Source organism: Peromyscus maniculatus, chromosome 18 (assembly GCF_049852395.1).
Source record: "Peromyscus maniculatus bairdii isolate BWxNUB_F1_BW_parent chromosome 18, HU_Pman_BW_mat_3.1, whole genome shotgun sequence".
Lineage (NCBI taxonomy): Eukaryota > Metazoa > Chordata > Mammalia > Rodentia > Cricetidae > Peromyscus > Peromyscus maniculatus.
In genome coordinates, this window is record NC_134869.1 from 31,794,486 (window position 1) to 31,813,325 (window position 18,840).

Here is an 18,840-nt window from a genome sequence, read left to right on the forward strand (position 1 = left end):
GAGAAAGGAAGACTGGAAGAAATCTAAATGATGTAGAACAGTATGGACAGTTGAACTTGTCAATAGTAAATATTTAAAATATTTGAGGATAGTCCCATGAGAGGACCATAATTAATTCATTATTGTGGTTGAAAAGTTGTACTTAGGAGTGTGATCATTGCGCTGACATTTCATACAAAGTACCTTGTCAAGCAAAGGCAACTATTTAAATAATCATTAAGGGGAAGAGACCTATTCACAGTGTTCATTCACCTTAATTAATTTGGATACATTATGACAGCCAAGAGAGGCATTTTTCAAGATCTTTATGACATTAGAACTTCAAGTAATAAAGTCACTGAATCATACTTGATATTTAAATTTTTAGTCAAGGAAAGATAAACTTGGATAATAAAGAATTGCTTTAATATATTAATTTAATCACTGTGGCATAATCATGAAAATATATGCATTATTCATATTATGGCATTATAATCCTCCAAGTAATGAGTTCAATGGCAAAAAGGGAACTGTTTACAATCTGATCCTGTAACTATGCAAGTGAATTATCCCCAACTTGAATTGCCATAAAATAAATATTGGCCTCTGTTAAGTGATACCTTTAAAGGCAATTTCAGAGCATTTATCCTACCTTTACATTTATTAGTTAAATAATCAGAGTGAGTAGTGAAACATAATTTCAGTATAAATTATTATGCTTGTATTCTAGAAACTATTGCCATTTTATAAAAGAAAATAGAACCCATTTTCCCTTGACTCAGTATTCAGTGATGAAATGTTTACATTGTATTATAAGATCTAGAAGTTATTGTTTCTAATAATTCAATATTAACATTAGTTTTAAAAGTTATTTTATAATGCATACTTCCTTAAACATGATTCTATATGCAAAATATTTACAAAAGATGTAAAATTCTATACATCTGGATATTTTGATTATTGGTTTCCTTTCTATACTGATTAGAAAAAAATATTTATTGAATTCTATGTCAGTGTGCTTGGAATCAATGTTCATATTGACAACTAGAAAAAAAAAGAAAAACTGAGGTTCCTGATTACAATAACTAATTTAAATATACAAAACTATTTAATTGGATTTGAAAACAGCTGGATAATAACCAATCTTATTTTGCTTTGGTAATAGAAAAAATAATCTTTTAGAGATACTATTTCAGACACTGCCTTCCAATAAACATATTTTCATTTAGAAAATAAAGTCACCAAAGGATGTACACTAATTCCAAGGAACAATTCCTGTTCCCTTCTTTTCTCCATTGACCTTCCTTTGCCCTGGGCCTATAAGAACAAAGCTAGAAATGACTGGCAGACTTGCTTTACCTTCTCTCCTCTCACTTCCTCTGTCCTTCAGAAGGGCTGAAAGAGGGGAGCAGAAGCTACATGAGATGCTCACACAGTCCCTCAGTTCTTACTGTTCTTGACATAGGTTTCCTTACATTTGCCTATGACAGAGAGGCCTTCAAAACTCAAGTTGCTAGTTTTATAACCTTGGATATTTGACCCTTTCTTTGGAAATGGTCTTTACATTTATGATAGAACTTCGCGTTCTTTATAGTTTGCCCTGACAGAAAGAGGTGTAGTGACTCTGGTCAGTTTCAGGGACTTCCTGAAACTATTTTGAGTTGTTTAACTTCCCACTTAAGGAGCTTTCCTACAGTGTGGAATGTTTCAGTCTCAGAGGAAACTGTTTCACAACATATCATGACATGATTTTTTAACAATATTGAAAATTAGAACTCTGTCTGTTTGGGCTGGAGAGAGAGCTCAAGCAATTAAGAGCACTAGCTGCTTTTCCAGAGGACCTGGGTCCAATTCTCAGCACCCACATGGTAGCTGACAACGATATGTAACTCCAATCCCAAAGGATGAATGGGTACCATGCATGCATATGAAAAACAAGCATACATGTATGCAAAGTACTCATAAACATAGAGTTAAATTGTTAAAAGGGGGTATATTCTTCAAAAAGTACTATGGTTATTATACATACTCCTAAAATGTAACTGGAAAAATTCGACATCATGGTTTTCTTTCTAAGCCTTGGAGAATCTTTGCCACGTGTTTTTCATGGTGTTCAGGTGAAGTACAATGTAATCTACCTGCAGATGAGTCCACCCCAACCAACTAAGCAACCCAACTTAACATCTGGAATTATTTGGAAAAACGGAACATACCGAGATGTCTTTAGAACGCTTTCTTCAGAAAAACCCTCTAAGTGAGACTGAAATTATCTTGATCTTGTGAGCAGAAAACATGTGTTAGACTATCAAAGTGGGTTTCCACAGGCCTTAATATGAGCTGGAGAAGACTAGCCATGTGTCTCATGAACTACATTCCTTAAAAAATTAAGTTGACCTGTTCTTAGGTTTAATGGTCTATATGCCTCCTTTTTCTTTTCTATGCCTAAACTAAGACCTGGCCACCTTAACTTTATCTCCTGCTGGCTTCACACTCCAGCTCCTGGACACCAATTCTGACCTTGTTTAGAATGGGTATCTTACCCAACTTCCTTAAGTGTCAAGTGCTGGGCATTTTGAGGTATAGTATGTCTAATCTTTGACATTGAATACTAGTCTCTGTGCTACGATTTCCTCAAGGATGGACGTGAATGTAAGTTTCTGTGAAACCTGCTGCAAAAAAAAAAAAATCCTACCCTCCAGTGACCATATCCAAAGGTTATATATTCCCAATGTGTTAATTAAAGTAAGCAATGATCTCTGACGAACAGCTGGGCAGGCAGCATCTCACTGATCTCTCAGGTCAGAGACTGTTACATGAGATAGACACTAGTCACTCTCTGATTAGTAGATTAATTCCTGAGAACTTCTACTGAGAATATATCAAAAGGCAAGTAACATTATGTGGGCAATGTGGAACCCCCTGCAGTGTCTTTCATCGCTTAGCAGCAGGAAAAATGTCTCTTCATCCTTGCATATGCAAATACTGACATGTCAGAAGACCTTCATAAATGATTACCTTGGTACTAGGTAGGTGGCCTCTGATAATTACTGCTGAACTCTTGTGGGTGGTGACTGAAGCCTTATCAAAGAAAAGAAATGATAACAAAATTGAGTCAAGTTGTTACCTATTATTTTGATGACACAAGAAGCGAAAAACATCTGTTTCTAATCTTCAGTTTGTTTAGCTATAAGGGAACACTTAAGGGATAGACATTATATGGACTGAAATCTTAAAAATATTCTTCAAATGAAATTTGAAATGCTATCCTGTTAAACTGGCAACATAGAACACATCTCGGAACTCTTTCTCACGTGTTTGTGCATATGAAAGAGGTGGCTGGCAAATATAACAAAGTGTGAGTGGAAAGGCGTTGATATTTTAAGACACCAAGTTCTTACACAACACTAGGAACGGCAAAATGGAAGGGAAGTTGAGAGTAAAACCTTGGCACCCAGGAAAGCATGGTTTGGGGCAAATGGTTAAAGTTTCCAGCTGATACTGCTCTGAGCCTTGATATCTTCACGAGTTCTCCTTAATACAGAACACGTGTCTATATAAAAAGAGGAGTCGAAGAAAATTAACAGAATTCTTGTATGAGAGGCAGCCTGTCCAAGTACGTCTCAGGCTGTGGATTTAAATGTGAAAACATGAATGGCACTAATCGTCCCAGCTCCCGGGTGAGTGGAGCCCTGACTCTTCTCTGCAGCTGGCTGGAATATGATTGCTCTCAGGTGCCTGCACCCATCTCTTAAATCTCTGGCCTCGGTGTGCCTCAGCAAACAAGGAGGGTCACTCTAACTCCTGTAATCGGAGACAGCCATCTTGGTCTCATTCCCCTTGTTAAGTGTTAGGCCAAGAGGGAAGCATGCAGTCCTTACACAAACAGCGTGCTCTGACTGGAAGTTCAAGGGTGGTCATCTGCCGTCTAAAGGCAGATTTTGAGACTATGGCAGTTTTAGGACAATTACAAAAAACAAGTCTCTAAGCAAAGCTAGCATTCTCAGGCTTCCTTTGGGCAAAACATCTGGGACCTTTCTGGAAAGATGAAAAGCCCTAAACTACTAATACAGATTCACTTTATGCCGAACTTTCTTGTTATTATTGTCATTTCTTAGTGTTTGACCCACTGGTTCTTACCTTGTCATATATGAGAATCACCTAGAAAGCTTTCATATATCCTTTGCCTAGCTCCCACCCTACTTCAGTTTGGTCAGTATTTGGGGCTGGGAGCAAGAGGGCCACCAGGGTATTTTAAAGGTCTCCAAGTGATTTGATAATGCAGCTACATTTAGGGAACATCTGCCTTGAGCCACCCTGAATTGAAACTTTCATTCTGTCTGAGTTCTTCTGGACCCAAACAGAAATTTAAATGAAAACACATGGAAAGAGAAGACTTTATTTGTGTGAGTAACTAAACTGGATAAAAGAAAGAAACTGTGTTAAGAAGAGCCATATTGAAGAAGCAAAAAGCCACTTAACAGTTTTTCGAAAGGGACTCTTAGTTATTACTTAGCAGTCAAACTGAATAATATTCAAATGTAATCAAGAACCTGTTACTCTTGATAGACTAGCCTCACTGATTGCTTCCTTTTATAAAACCTTATGTCTATCAAATAACCTTTAATTTATGTAAAATAATTAAAAGTGAGAGACTCCTATCTTTATTAATGTTGGTCCTTGAAGAATCTGTTTATTGAATAGAAACAAATACTGATTTCTGTTTCAAAAAGGAGAAAGGGTTATCCTTGCCATTTGTGACAAAGTCCCCCAAGACAGACAAACAGACACACCACACACACACACACACACACACACACACACACACACACACACACACTATGTTAAGTTCCTCTAACATTGTATCTCCTTACCTAGTCCACAAATTCTTGTTTAAGAAACAAACCATCTCTGAAATGGCCCATAGTGGCTTATATTCCAACGGGAATGATATAGGCAAAACTACTCCCATGCTTCAGTGTGAATCCTGGCAACAATTCTGAGATCTAGCCAACTTAAAGAAGAAACACTTTGAACTCCCTGGAAGGATATGCCGCTTTCTGTTATCTCAAGAAAAGAGATGTCTCATCCTTCTCTCCAATAAACACCACACAGTGTCAATTCTTAACTCTTCTTTATTTCAGTCCCAGTTGCCTGTTCATCCTCACATTCACAAGACACCAGTGGGTATTAGATCCAAGATCTCCTGAGAGTTTCTGCATTAATATGCACAATGAGTTGATATGTGAGGTGCCCTAATGACCCTATCGCATGACTTTCAGTAATGAGACGCGAACAGATATCTGCTCACCCGAGACAGGGCACCAGCTGAAGAAGTGACTGTACCCATCTGGTTTGGTGACCTTTGGAGTTGCGTACAGGATTGTGGTTGAGGAAGCTTGCTTATAGAGGCTCAAATGACTCAAAGGCAGTTGTGTCAGTGAAAAGTCCACCTATGCATGGACAATAAGTCATGAAAGCTACATGCCTAGAGCTCGCTGCCCAACTTACAGGCAGCTCGGACAGATGCTCTTCTCTTCCTCAATAATCTAATGCTTATGTAACATCCAAGAGAGACTTTATCAGTCTCATAACTTTCTAAGATTTTTGAACCTTGTGACTTTCTTAAGCTTTCTGGATTTTCTTCCAGGAGAGCATGTTTCACTTTATAGGAAGCAGCCACACAACGCATGTGCTAGCCGTATGTGTGATCCCATAATCTAATTAGCCATCCTACTCAAATTTGACAACTGCCAGAGCAAAATCTCTCATTTTAAGTATTTTTTGATGGTTTTCCTGAGTTATTGATGCCAACTCTTTTCTCCATTACTCAATCATGGGATCCAGTCTGTCCCTTCCTTTTCTAGCAACATTAATATAGAAATGAAATTTACAGAACACAAGTAAGCACACATTCCCAGTCTTATCACCCAGCAGGACAGACCACTCAGTTTAAAAATACAGATGTTAAGTTTCACGTCTCTCATCTACATTAACACAGAATTTCTTTAATTTTATAGTAGGGAATTTGCCCCATAGATAATAAAAGTGATTAAATAATTATATGTGTCTGAATACAAGGTTGTAAAATGTGCATCCAAATGGGCAGTGAGAACATGGAGAAGGAACTGTAGACTGTGAAACAGGTGTATATCCAAGGATGTTTTCCGTTAACATTGAGTTATGCTAAAAATGATCTTGGATAAAAAAAGAATTGGGCAGTGTGACAGGAACCATCAGTGCCTGAAAGAGACTGAGTGTCCGTCTCAAATTGGTAATCCTCATCTGATGGGAAAAGGTGACTAATGAAACACATCAACCCAATTAAAACTTTCTGAGCTTATCTGCCCTCTACCTTTTCTAAACTAAACTCCAGTTTTTTAAATATGATTTAATCTGAAAGATATGAAAATACAAAGGCAGATTCTTGTCATCCCCAAAGGCAGATTAATAATGCATTCAGATTCAAATCATTATTCACATTGATAAAACTGACCTACTTTTCATCTTTCAGGAGAAAATGCCCTATGAAATATTTTTTTTTTCATATCAAAATGTTGCTTTTTCGTGCCTTTCTTCTTTCATACTATAATTAAAGCTGGCATATCACTTCAAAATGTTAAATGAAATTTGGTTCATTTTCAGGCCTGGGCTTTTTTAATGAGTTAGCATCTCTACTGACTGAGACAAGCACTGCTTTGCATGCCAGGGAATCTTTCTGACAGTTGTGGTCATGATGCAGATGTTTTGCTTCATGGGGATTTTCCAACAATGTCCCTAATGAAAATGCATGCCTACTTCCTGGCAAATAAAAGAAAAAAAATTTTCCAAACAAAAATTTCAAATGCCTTCACCCTATCATTGCAAATGTAAACAACCATTGTTTTCTCCACATCATTTTTGCTGAGTTCTGTTGCATCAATAAGTGATCTACTTCTTTGCTCTTACTCTTTTCCCTCTTTAGTTTTTACATGGAAGCAACTTTAACAAAATCTTATGCAGATCCAGAATGGAGTGGAGTTACAACTGTGTTCAAATCTTACAAGTTGTCTCCTAAAAGCAATTTACCACATCATCTCAATCCTTATGTCTTTGGGTCAATTGTTCCATTTTCAACATAGAAGTAAACAGAGGTGCAGTACTCTTGGAGTTATGGGTAGGGATGATTTTTGACATTTAAGTAGAGTAGATAGAATCAGTGAAAGGAGCTCTGAGTAAATAATGTATTAACAAGTAATTTTAAAAAGAAAAAGAAAAAATGCACAAAATTCAGTTGAGATTTTTTGTTTTGTTATTGTTTTTTGTTTTTTTTTGAGCTTTTATATTTGTGTTTATTCTTCATTTAACTTTTTTTCATTTTTCTTTATTAAGAAATTCGCTACTCACTCCACATGCTATCCACAGACCCCCCCTCCTCCCTCCTCCCCCCCTCCTCCTCTTTCCCAAGCCACCCCACATTCCCACATCCCGCAAATCGAGGTCTCCCATGGGGGGAGAGCACCCAGGCAGGGAGATCGGGATCTTCATTTAACTTTTACAACACTACACTATAGTTGACTATTAAAACAAAAACAATAGCCAAGTAGTAAGCATATTATGATTACAGTCCTTCCCACATTCACTACTACATATAGAATGACAGAGTAACTGGCCCATTAGGAGGACTGACACTCAATGCCACCTCTGGGGTGATGTTCATTGTCCTCATATGCTTCTCTGTTATAATGCCGCCATCTTTTCTTGTTTGGGTCAAAGTCCACCAGTTCCATCTGATCCATTTCATGAGTCTCTTCTACTTCTTTCCTTTCAGGAAGGAGTTTTTCCAGCAAAGAGAGTTTATCAGGAGAGAGAAAGCCATTTTCAGGAAAATTCACCTTAAACTCAATGATCAGACGTTCTTTTTTATATGGCATACCTTGGTTTAACACACATTTTGTATCTCCATGCTTGACCATCTGACCTGGGTGAGAGGTGATGACTATGGTTCGGTTGTCAAGAGTGGATATTGGCTTTTGGAAGCCGCACAATGCTTCAACCAGCTGTATGTCCATACACATGAAAAGGTCTTCTCCACATCGTGTAAAAACAGCATGGTCCTTCTGGTCTAACACAATGATAATATCCCCTGGCTCCGGTCCTGGTTCATGGTCTCCTTCACCATGGAATGTTATCTTCTGACCATCTTTCACGCCTTTATCAATATGAACTTCTAAAATCTCCTCTCGAACGATCTTTCTTTCGTTGCAGCTTTTACATCTGTCTTTAGGACTGACAGGTTCTCCATGACCCTGGCACTCCATGCACACTGACTGAATTTGCTGAATTGGTCCTGGTCCGATCTGATGAATCCTTACTTGTATGCCAGTCCCTGTCAGTTGGGGCAGCACTTCACATTTGTCACAAATCACATTCTTCTGAAGAGCCAGTTTTCTTGTTGCACCGTTATAGAAGTCTTCTAAGGTCACGGAGAGTTGATGCACAACATTTTTACCTCTCCTTCCTCTTTGTATCCTTCCTCCTCCTCAAAGAACTTATCAAAGGTATTCATGGGCGAGCCAAAAACCACCACCTGCTCTGCCCTTTTTAATCGCCTGTTCACTGCCTTTATCATAGAATTACCTTTTTTTTTTTTTTTTGAATCAGCAAGAACTTCTGTCTAAATGCTTCGCCTTCATTTGGATTCTTATCAGGGTGGTACTTCAAGGCCAATTTTCTGTATGCCTTTTTCAATTCTTCCTGGGTGGCATTGGTTTTGACCCCCAAAACATCATAGTAAGTGGTTTCTTTCACCATTTTTCACAGCCAGTGAGCGGGCCAGCACTGGAGAGCAGAAAAAGGAGAGTAGCTTCCAGCTGAGGTTTTTGTAAAATGAAAATTCCAGATACATTTTAAGGCATACAATTTCATAGCAAATCCTCAATCCTCTGGCTCTTAAAGTCTTTCTATACCCTCCTAAATGCTACGTAAGCCTTAGGTACAGGAGTTGTGTTGTAGATATATCCATTGGAACTGGACTCCATAACTCTGTATTTTGACTGGTTGTGGTTTCAACTATTGCAAGAGACATTCCCCAGATGAGGGGTGAGGGCTACAATTATTTGTGGATATAAGGACCATATTTATAATGTAGTTAGTAATTATACTGGTTTAGTCCTCTCTCTCTCTCTCTCTCTCTCTCTCTCTCTCTCTCTCTCTCTCTCTCTCTCTCTCTCTCCTCCCCCCCTCATAGAAGTCCTGCCTACCCTCTCCTGCCTATCTGTTGACTGTTCAGTTCTTTATTAGAACAATCAGAAGGTGCCTAGGCATGTAAGGTAAAACAACAACACATTTTCACATTTTCAAATACCCTACAATGAAGTCGAGCTTCACCCACCCACTGTAGCATTGGCAAAAAATTCCTTGGTCATAGTGAACACAGTTATAACCTCAACCATTGGATAACTTCCCTGGAAAAGGACTAAAATTAGAGAGGTCTCAGTCCGTAAAGTGTTTGTCTTCCAAGATTTTAGTTTGATTCCCTGTATGCCACAGAATAAAACTATGTGTGATGGCACACACTTACAATCCCAGAACTAGGGATATAAAGATAGATGGAGACTGGTGGACCTCTGGAACTGGCTGAGAAGCCAGCCTAGCCCAGTGGAAAAGTTCCAGACCAAGGGGAGGCCTTGTCTCAAAAAGCAAGATAATAATCTGGGGACTAATGCCATCGATTGTCCTCTGGTCTTCACACACACACACACACACACACACACACACACACACACACACACACACACGGGAGTCTGTGGGAGTCCAGCGCTGATCTGCTCTGGCCACTGAGGTCTGAAGTTTCTGCTGCACTCTAAGCCTCTGTCTGCCATTTGCACATAGCCTCAAGCCATGTCAAGCTGGCTGACTGCATTCTCCTCACTGAGGCTCAGCCATGGCAGAAAACATGCAGGACCTCGATATTTGTGTTGGCTCTTAGTGTCCACTGCCTGTGAACTTGATGATAATCCACAGGTCTCAGCTGCTGATCCCTGACTGCCACTGCTTGTGGTAGGGGCTTCGGAAGCTGGCAATCTCTAAAGTGGCTATTTGTACTGGGACTGCCAGGTTCTCAGTGTCTGCTCAGTCCTAGACCTGCTTTCTGCATCTCAGGTCCTGTCTGTGCTTGGGAGAAAAACTACTCTACCCTAAGTTAAACCTTCACCAAAACTTTTTTACAACTTTAGAGAGATACTTGCTGCAGCCTAATTTTAACTCCTCTGCTTTATATTTACACTTTTATTCCTGAAGATTAGAATATCACCACCTCCTTCAATTAATTACCGGTCATGTTCCCTGCTCTGTGGTGTTCCTTCTAAGCCCCATGTTGGGTACCATCTGTGGAGTTTGGCTCCCACCTTTTGAAGGGTTCCTAGGTAGAGTAGAGAGGAATTAGGAAATGATAGAAAGAGAGACCTAGCTGACAAGAAGAAAGACAGAGACACAGGATAGCTTCAGGAGGGCCTGGGTCAATACCCAACACTTGTCTTTTATTGCAAAGGGCTTTTATAACATGTCAAGGGGAAGAGCAAAGGACCTCCCCATTGCAAGATCAAAGCACACAGTACAGCCAAGTGTAGACTCTTCCAAACACCTGGTAAACACACCCATGGTCATCTTATTCAGCCCTTCTGGGTAAAGCAAGCTCAGATTCTCTGACCCTGAGTAAGTTCTCACTAGGAAGCCTCTGTGGGCTCCCACACAAGTGTGCTTTTCCAGACATGAAAAAACACAAGTAAGTATGCACATGCACACAAAGAAAAGAGAAAAAAATGAATGGATGAAGAAAGGAGGGGGGAAAGGGAAGAAGGAAGAAAGGGAAGGAGGAAGGAAAGAAAGAACCAAATCTTTCATTTCTCTATGTTGAGATCTATTTTGAAAGCTACTATTACCATCCAATCAGTCTTTAGTAAGCCTAATATAATCAGTGATAAAGTTTCAGCATATGAATTTTGGAAGGGGGCACAAACATTCAGCATTCACAAACAGAGCATTCAGTAAATAAACAGTGGCTTTTCATCTTTCACTTACCTGTCCATATGCATATGATGGTACATTTATAAATTAAATATGGTACCATCTTTAAAATAACATGAAAAGTATTAAATTCATAGGAAACCTTTTCTTTATTTAAATTTATTTATATCAGACTATACACATCATCTAGATAAAATCAGAAGCAACCCTTGCAAATGTTATCATAGACCTATCGAATAACTATCTGCTCTGGGCACGTTTGAGTTGGATATGCTTTCTGACCAGAACTACTTATCTAGGCTTGATATCCTGGTCTTCCAGAGATAACTTATCACCTGACTAATGGACAAATCATGCCAGATTGTAAGTGGAGCTCCTCTGGGTACCACCCTCTGTAACTGAGAACAAAGGGTCCCCCCAAATGTTAAGCTGTCCAGTTAAAGCAAGAAAATAGCACAGAGTAGTACAGTGAGATCCAAGGATGTATCTTCTTCTCACTGCAGATCAATCAGAGCTAAGCCTTCCAGAAGGAAACTTACCTTAGACCAGACACAGTGGCCCAGCTGGCAGTTCTGGTAGGAGTCCAGGAAAAAGCCATTTTGCCACCTGTCTAGGTTTCCTGAGTGACCTCATCATCATCAAATATGGGCACAACTTCTGTCACTCTTTTGAGAGACATTTATAGATGTAGAGAACAATTTTTTTCTTGCTTGTTTGCCATCATGGGTCTCAGGAGGGGCACTTTAAAAACATCCAGCTGGACGGGAGGACAGAAATGACTGAAGTTCCTCCACTTTATCAAGAGCAGGAATAAGGAATATGATTATGCAAGAGCACAATCAGATCTTCATCTGTTCTACGAGTGGACCACAGCTACTCTAAATCATTCTCTGGGCCACATAGAGCACAGTACAAGGAACACAAACCTTAGACATCAGAAGTAGTGTGGAAAACCAGACACAGTAATTATTATTAGACTTTGAGTTCTGGAACATGTTTTCAGGCATGGGAAGACTCAGTTCTTTCAAGGTTAGCTGATGAAGACTAGGAAATGCCACAGCAGTTCAGGACATACCTAACAGCCTTTTCTATCTGAATGGCCACACTCAGAGGTCTGCTGAAGGTGGCCGAGGAGAGTTTATACTTCTTCCGGGATTGCAATCTCTGATGGGTGTCAGGAAGACCCAGGGTAGGATGAAATCTTGGTGACATTAGCTTTGTAATTATCCCAGTTAGGGAAGAAAGGGTGTTAGGTTCCTCCACAACATCCACTCTGCAGAAACCATTCCCAAACTTCAAGATGTGGCTCTGGACCTCCAAACAGCACATCCTAATCTACCTCTTTCAAAGGATAAAAATCTGCATGCCATTTGTGAAGAATAAGCCAATTAGTTCATCCAAATTCAAAGATATTTATAGCTTATTCAGCTGTTCTGGTTTCTGAAGGAATCAGCCCCTGCCAACATTGCCGGGAATGGACCATTCATAAACTCAAATGTACCCTAAGGATTTGCAAAAACTCTCTTTCAGGACTGGAAAGTAAATCCCATCAGGACAAAACAGCCACCAGACAATCAGCTGCAGAATGGTCATTGCGTTGTTTAAGATCCCGTCCCAGCAATTATTTTGCTAAAGAAAAAGCCCAGAGATTAGTATGAACCCCAGACTGTGAATTGGAAAGAATTTGTTTTACAATTTGAATAACATTACTTGCATTCATTCTTTCAATGATATTTTTTCTGAAATAGCCTTACTTCTAATATTCAATAGTATTATAAAGCTCTGACAATCTGAAAATGAATAAATTATTAATTGTGAACTGTGATATTGTTTGACTTTCCTCTTATAATTTAAGGACAGTCAGTGAATCTAGCACTAAATTCTGATAAATGATCTTTTGCAAATTAGGCATAAATAAATTATATAGTGTTTGTTCTTTCTCTGTCCAATTTCTTTCACTCAGAATAAAGATTATACATACTGTCACATGAATCAATGATTCATCCCTTTTATATTGTTGAGTAGTAATTCATTCTAGAATTATACTTCTCTTTATTGATTCACCCATTGATGGACATCTGAATCACTCCATCAGGAGTGGACTTGCTTTTTAGGGTCATCTGTAGACAGACTAGACTAGATTTTTTAATGCTGCTGCAGTTTGTAAAACTTTACAGAATGGACAATATATTGGGAATGCATATACTTTTGGCTCTTCAATACGTATTAATATTCTTTCAACTTAAAGCTTAATGTTATACTTTCTAAGATCATTCTAAAAGATAAAAAATGGGTTATAAAAGAATATAATAGCAAGTGATACTTTAAATTGTTAACTGAAATGGATAAGGAGTAAATACCAAAAACTGTTGCCAGTTGTTCTTTTGGGGTGAGTTACAGATTATTTCAATTTCTTGCTTGTATAGTTCTATATTTTGCAGTTTCTGTGGTGTGGGTAAACTATTTTTACTTTAAAAGTCACTTCTTAAGAGTTTACTTCTTTGTGGTTGATATATTGTGCACCCCAGTAAATTTATCTGGGGGTCAGAGAACAGAACAGCCACTATATTAAACATAGAGGTTAGGCAAGGGTAGCTCATGCTTTTAATCCTAGCATTCTGGGATAAAGATCCCAGATCTCTGTGAGTTCAAAGCCACACTGGAAACAGCCAGGCATGGTAATACACACTTTTAATCCCAAGAAGTGATGGCAGGAAACAGAAAGGTATATAAGGCATAAAAACCAGGAACTAGAGGCTTTTAAACTTTTAGGCTTTTTAGCAGCAGTTCAGCTGAGATCCATTCTGATAAGGACTGAGAGGCTTCCAGTCTGAGGGAAAAAGATCAACTGAGAAGTTGGCAAGGTGAGACTGGATGTGGCTTGTTCTGTCTCTGTGATCTTTCAGAATTTACCCCAATAGCTGGCACTGAGTTTTGTTTTGTTTTTTTTTTAAATTAATAAGACTATTTAAGATTTGTGTTACACTTCTTTCTATTTTCTTCTCCTGAGATATAATTGAACTGAAAATGAACATGTATAAGTTTTAAAAAATTTAAAAATTTTTAAAAAATAATTTGCTTGTTTCAATGGTTTCAATATAGGACGAAGGCTAGGCTTATTTAAAAGAAAGTAGGTGTTGAATTTGACTCAATTTCTTGTTGTGTGTTTCTCTGAGAGGACCACATAGACACAGAGGTTTGTAAGACAAATAGAAGATTCACAATTATATTCTATAACCTACAGTTTCCTCTGAGTACCACACCTACATATTTAGCTGTCTGTAAAATTATCTCTTAAAGATCAGAAATCAGATGACATTGTCCAAGTTAACTTCATTATTTCACACCATTCACCATGACCCTACTGAACCTCTCTTCACCTTCTCTTCTCTAGAGCCAAACATAACCAAATTCTGTTTCCCCCTTAACTGCATGACTAACAGCCTCCTGATAAGACTATAATCTCCTTTTTAACCTTAATGGATTTGTGATGGAGTATTAGCTATGAAATATACATACATCAAATAGTATATATGGCATAACATGAACTAGAAATTTTTTTATCACCTATCTAATATTCCAATTTAATTGATTATCCAGAATTTTTATTGCCACATCCAACAGCCTTACTGGCTATAATTTTAATTCCAATCAACTGAATCATCAGGCTAGTTTTAAGTAACTGGAGTTGTTTTCTTTGGCCTTCATGTGATTAGCTGATATGGCTTCTATAACAATGACATCAGACACCTAAAGGTTCCAAAACTAAAGGTTCCAAAAACAGTTGACTCATTTTCCTGACAAAGTCATTTTTTAAATGGAACAGATTTTACAAATTTTACAAACTTTTTCTGGCAAATTTCAAAACTTCGGAACCAACATCTTCGTTTCTTAGGGGTCTTGGTGAGATTTCTAGTCATCTAATCCAATTGAATTTTTAAACGAAAACCAACCAACCAACCAACAATCTTAAAACAAAGCGTCTTTTAATCTCGCCCAAAATAAGCAAGTGGAGATAATCCACTCACTTTAAATACTGCGACACTAATTGGAAATGACATGTTCCCAAATTTTTGCTCAGGCATTTCCTGTCACAGGAGAGTCTGGCTGTGTGACAAGAACAGGACAGGAATATCTGCCTCAAGGGAATATTCTGTTTGAACTGCAAGGAAAGATATTTCTCCCTGGTGGCTTGGCCACCTGCCATCTGGACCCTGCAGAAATATACTGTTATTTGTACTCTCTAGTTCTTCCTTGAAGTTATTAACTTATCCATACGCATTAGTGTGTGCTACCTTATGAAAGTGATATGTTCTAACTACCCACTGGAATTATAAACCAATTATAAAAATAAGCAGTGAAATAAAGGTTAATGGCACAGTTTCTTAAAATTAGAGTCATTCTTCAGTTTTATAGTTCTACAACTAATTATTTTGCTTTTATATAACAGAATAATTAGTTGTGAAGCCATAAAACCGAACAAGTATTTTCTGTTCCCTTTGGAAAATTAAGTATATTGCCTAGTCATTTTAATTCACTTAAAACAAGTGTTAAAAATAACTTCCAGAATTTTCCAAATTAGTAGAGATTTTAAGGAATGTGTTATGTAACATACCTGCAGTTCTCATACATCCTTCTGAATTTTCACGCTAAAAACAAAGGGAAAGCCACTTACTGTCAGGCTAGAGGGAACATTTAATCTTCTTTTTCTCAAATACCATCCCAAAGAATCCTTGTATCTTTTCCATATCATTTAGGTGGTAGAACATTCGAGAAGTTTCTCAATGTGCTTTTCTCAATAACCTTTATCTGTAAATAGTAATTCAGAAAAGCGCCTTTGTTTCTTTTCAAATTGAGTAGGCAAATGATCATATATTTTGCCCCAAATTTTCCTAATCTACATCTATATCCCAACATTGGAGATCACTTACAATTTGAGACTACATTTTCCTTCAATCTGGTAATGCCATCTTCATCTCTCACATGTAAGATTGGCAGCAAATTATGGACGATTTCCATTCAGCTTTTTCTACAGCTGTAGTCCAGATAATGTCCTTGAAAGCAAACTGGAAATGGCATGGATCTCTTTGCAGCAGAGTGCCCGAGATAAGGAGCTGAGCTTAGACGTACACGTGTGGACTGTAAGAACTAGGCTTGAGGTTTTAGTATTCAGAGCTTAGTGTAGCTGAAGTTTAGGTGAGTCTGCGTTCTCTTCTGCAGGCTCTTTCTGTTTGACATCACCAGCCCAACGAAGCACAAAGAGAGCACCACCGGAAATGAAAGATATAGTCAGATCTTCCCTAATGCACCTTTTCTTGTTTTCTTTGTTTGTTTTGTTTTGTTTTTTGACACAGGGTTTCTCTGTGTAGCTTTGGTGCCTGTTCTGGATCTCGCTCACTCTGTAGACCAGGCTGGCCTCAATCTCACAGAGATCTGCCTGGCTCTGCCTCCTGAGTGCTGGTATTAAAGGTGTGTGCCACCACCACCCAGCTAGCCCCTAATGCACCTCTTTCTGGAAAGACAGAGATTAGAAGATGCCACTTGGGCCCAGACACTCGAGGCAAGCCTCTCTTTTCTTCTAGTCTGAATCAAACCTGACAGTACAACATAAAATAAGAGCACTGTGCACACCTGCCTCTCTGAGCCTGTCTCATGGCTATACACTTTTTAGGGACATTATCACCACCACTAGTTAAGCCAGTGACTAATACAGTTGCTGGGTGCTGAACAATCACATGAGCGGGTCTTCCTTCATAGCAGGGTGGGGCAGCAAATTAAACTAGGTGCAAAAGCTAAGAAGTGTGAGGCAAGTCAGAAGGTTTCAGTTCCAAAGCATCGTGCTTTTCTTCGGTTTTTAAATTCAGTATATTTTATTTTGTCTTTAATTGTAAGTGATACTATGATATTATTTCCAATACAATTCATGAGTTCAGAGAAACATTAAAAAGGATACTGTGGGATTTTATTGCCTTGGACCTTTCTCTAGATTGATTTGAATGCTGTCGCCTGACTCAAATAGTCATGATTTGTAAACAGTGTGTGCCACTTAATAATAACTGGCACCAGATATCAAAGTTTATAATCTAAATTCCTTAGTTTATAAGAATTCTAAAACTGTCCTTTAAAATATTGTTTTCCACAACTACAAAACAATTTATGAAAATAAATATAAAAGATAAATTGGCAGTTACAGCTTTAAGCCAAACTTAAACCTATGCCCTTGTTTCAAATGGTAGATTGAATGTCTTTCTCTACCTTGGGGTTATCTCCTCCTTACTAGAGGAATCAATTTTCAATTCATCTGAAGTTATTTCTACATTCCATAAATGTGGCTGGGGAAGTTGCTCAGTGGTCAGAGTGCTTGCCTTTTATGTACAGAGTCCTGAGTGTAGTTCACTGTATCTGTAATCCTAGTGCTTGGAGGCGGAAGCAAAATAATCAGAAACCCAACGTCATAGTCATGCTTGGCCATATAGAAGATTTGAGACCAACCAAGGGTATGTGAGACCCTGTTGATGTATGTACACATATATCTATGCATCTAGACATACATATGCATACCCTAAATTGAGCTTTTGTGTGTTTCATTTAAGTTGCCATTTTATACTCTATTATCGTCTAGTCATATCAAATTAGTATGCACATTCATATCAAGGCCTTAATTTCATAGATACAGACTCTACCCTCCTGAGTGGGATTAAATTTAGAGGCATAAGTAAGCCAGTGACTCATGTTTCCTTTGTTCCCCACGCTAAAATACAGTCTCAGAAAATCTGCTGTGCTTTTACATATTGTGATTAATACCTCAAGGCTCAGTTTTGTGAATGCTGTGTGATTATTCAGCTGGCCAATAGCTCTAAAAGAATACATAGAGCCCAGTTTTAATTTTTGTTTGTTTTTTCGAGACAGGGTTTCTCTGTATCATTTTGGTGCCTGTCCTGGATCTCACTCTGTAGACCAGGCTGGCCTCGAACTCACAGAGGTCCACCTGGCCCTGCCTCCCTAGTGCTGGGATTAAAGTCGCGTGCCACCACCGCCTGGCATCCAGTTTTAATTTTTAATGAGATAGAAATATTTAAATATCTTAAAGTAAGGTGCCATATTAAATACCCTCTCTTAATTTGATGATGAGCCTTCAAAGCTGAAAAATCAAGAACTCCATTCAAAACTCCTGATGCTCCTAATTAAAAGCCATGTATCTACCCAGTGGCAGTGCACACTCCAGTGTGATGAACACTGGGCCACCTCACTGTTCACATGCGCTTTCCTTCTCCTCCGTTTGTTCCTATTAGGCTGAATGCTTATCGCTTCCCTCTCCTCCCGCTCACGAGTCAGCTGCGTCTAATGCCATTTTCATTTCCCACGAAGTGGCTGAAAGCTATTCTGATGGTTCCCCCGTTTAAGCCGATTGCAAACAAAGAAGTTATTTGGCACTCACATCTCATTTTTATGTGAATACAACTTTTATTTGTCTTGAACAAATAGGTAGGAGTAGATGAATGGATTTCTGGAGCACATGTGGGTTTAGCTTTATAGAAAACTGTTATCTTCCTTCCTCAAGTGGCTGTACCATTCTGTATTCCCACTGGGATTGCTTCAAAGTTTCCATTGTTCCAAGTTCTTGCCTGCATTTTATATTGTTCATATTTTTAAACTTCGCATTCTAGTAAGTATGCAGATTGATATAGTTATTATCATAATTGTAATTTCCCTCATGACTATCTTTTCGTATTTTCCACACATGCATGTGTATCTTCCTTGATGACATGCCTGCTCAAATATTTTAGTGATATTTAAAATTATCATATTTTAATATGATTTTTCTTAATAAACCACCTCAAGAGTTCTTTACACGTT

The 18,840-nt window shown here is 38.3% G+C and overlaps 1 protein-coding gene and 1 pseudogene across 6 annotated transcripts in view; one reads left to right on the top strand and one right to left on the bottom strand.

Annotated features, from left to right (window-relative positions):
• Lin7a (lin-7 cell polarity scaffold A) overlaps positions 1–18,840 on the top strand; it is a 140,951-nt gene that overhangs the window by 71,059 nt on the left and 51,052 nt on the right. The window lies entirely within an intron of this gene.
• Positions 7,538–8,785, bottom strand: LOC102923097 (dnaJ homolog subfamily A member 1 pseudogene; annotated as a pseudogene).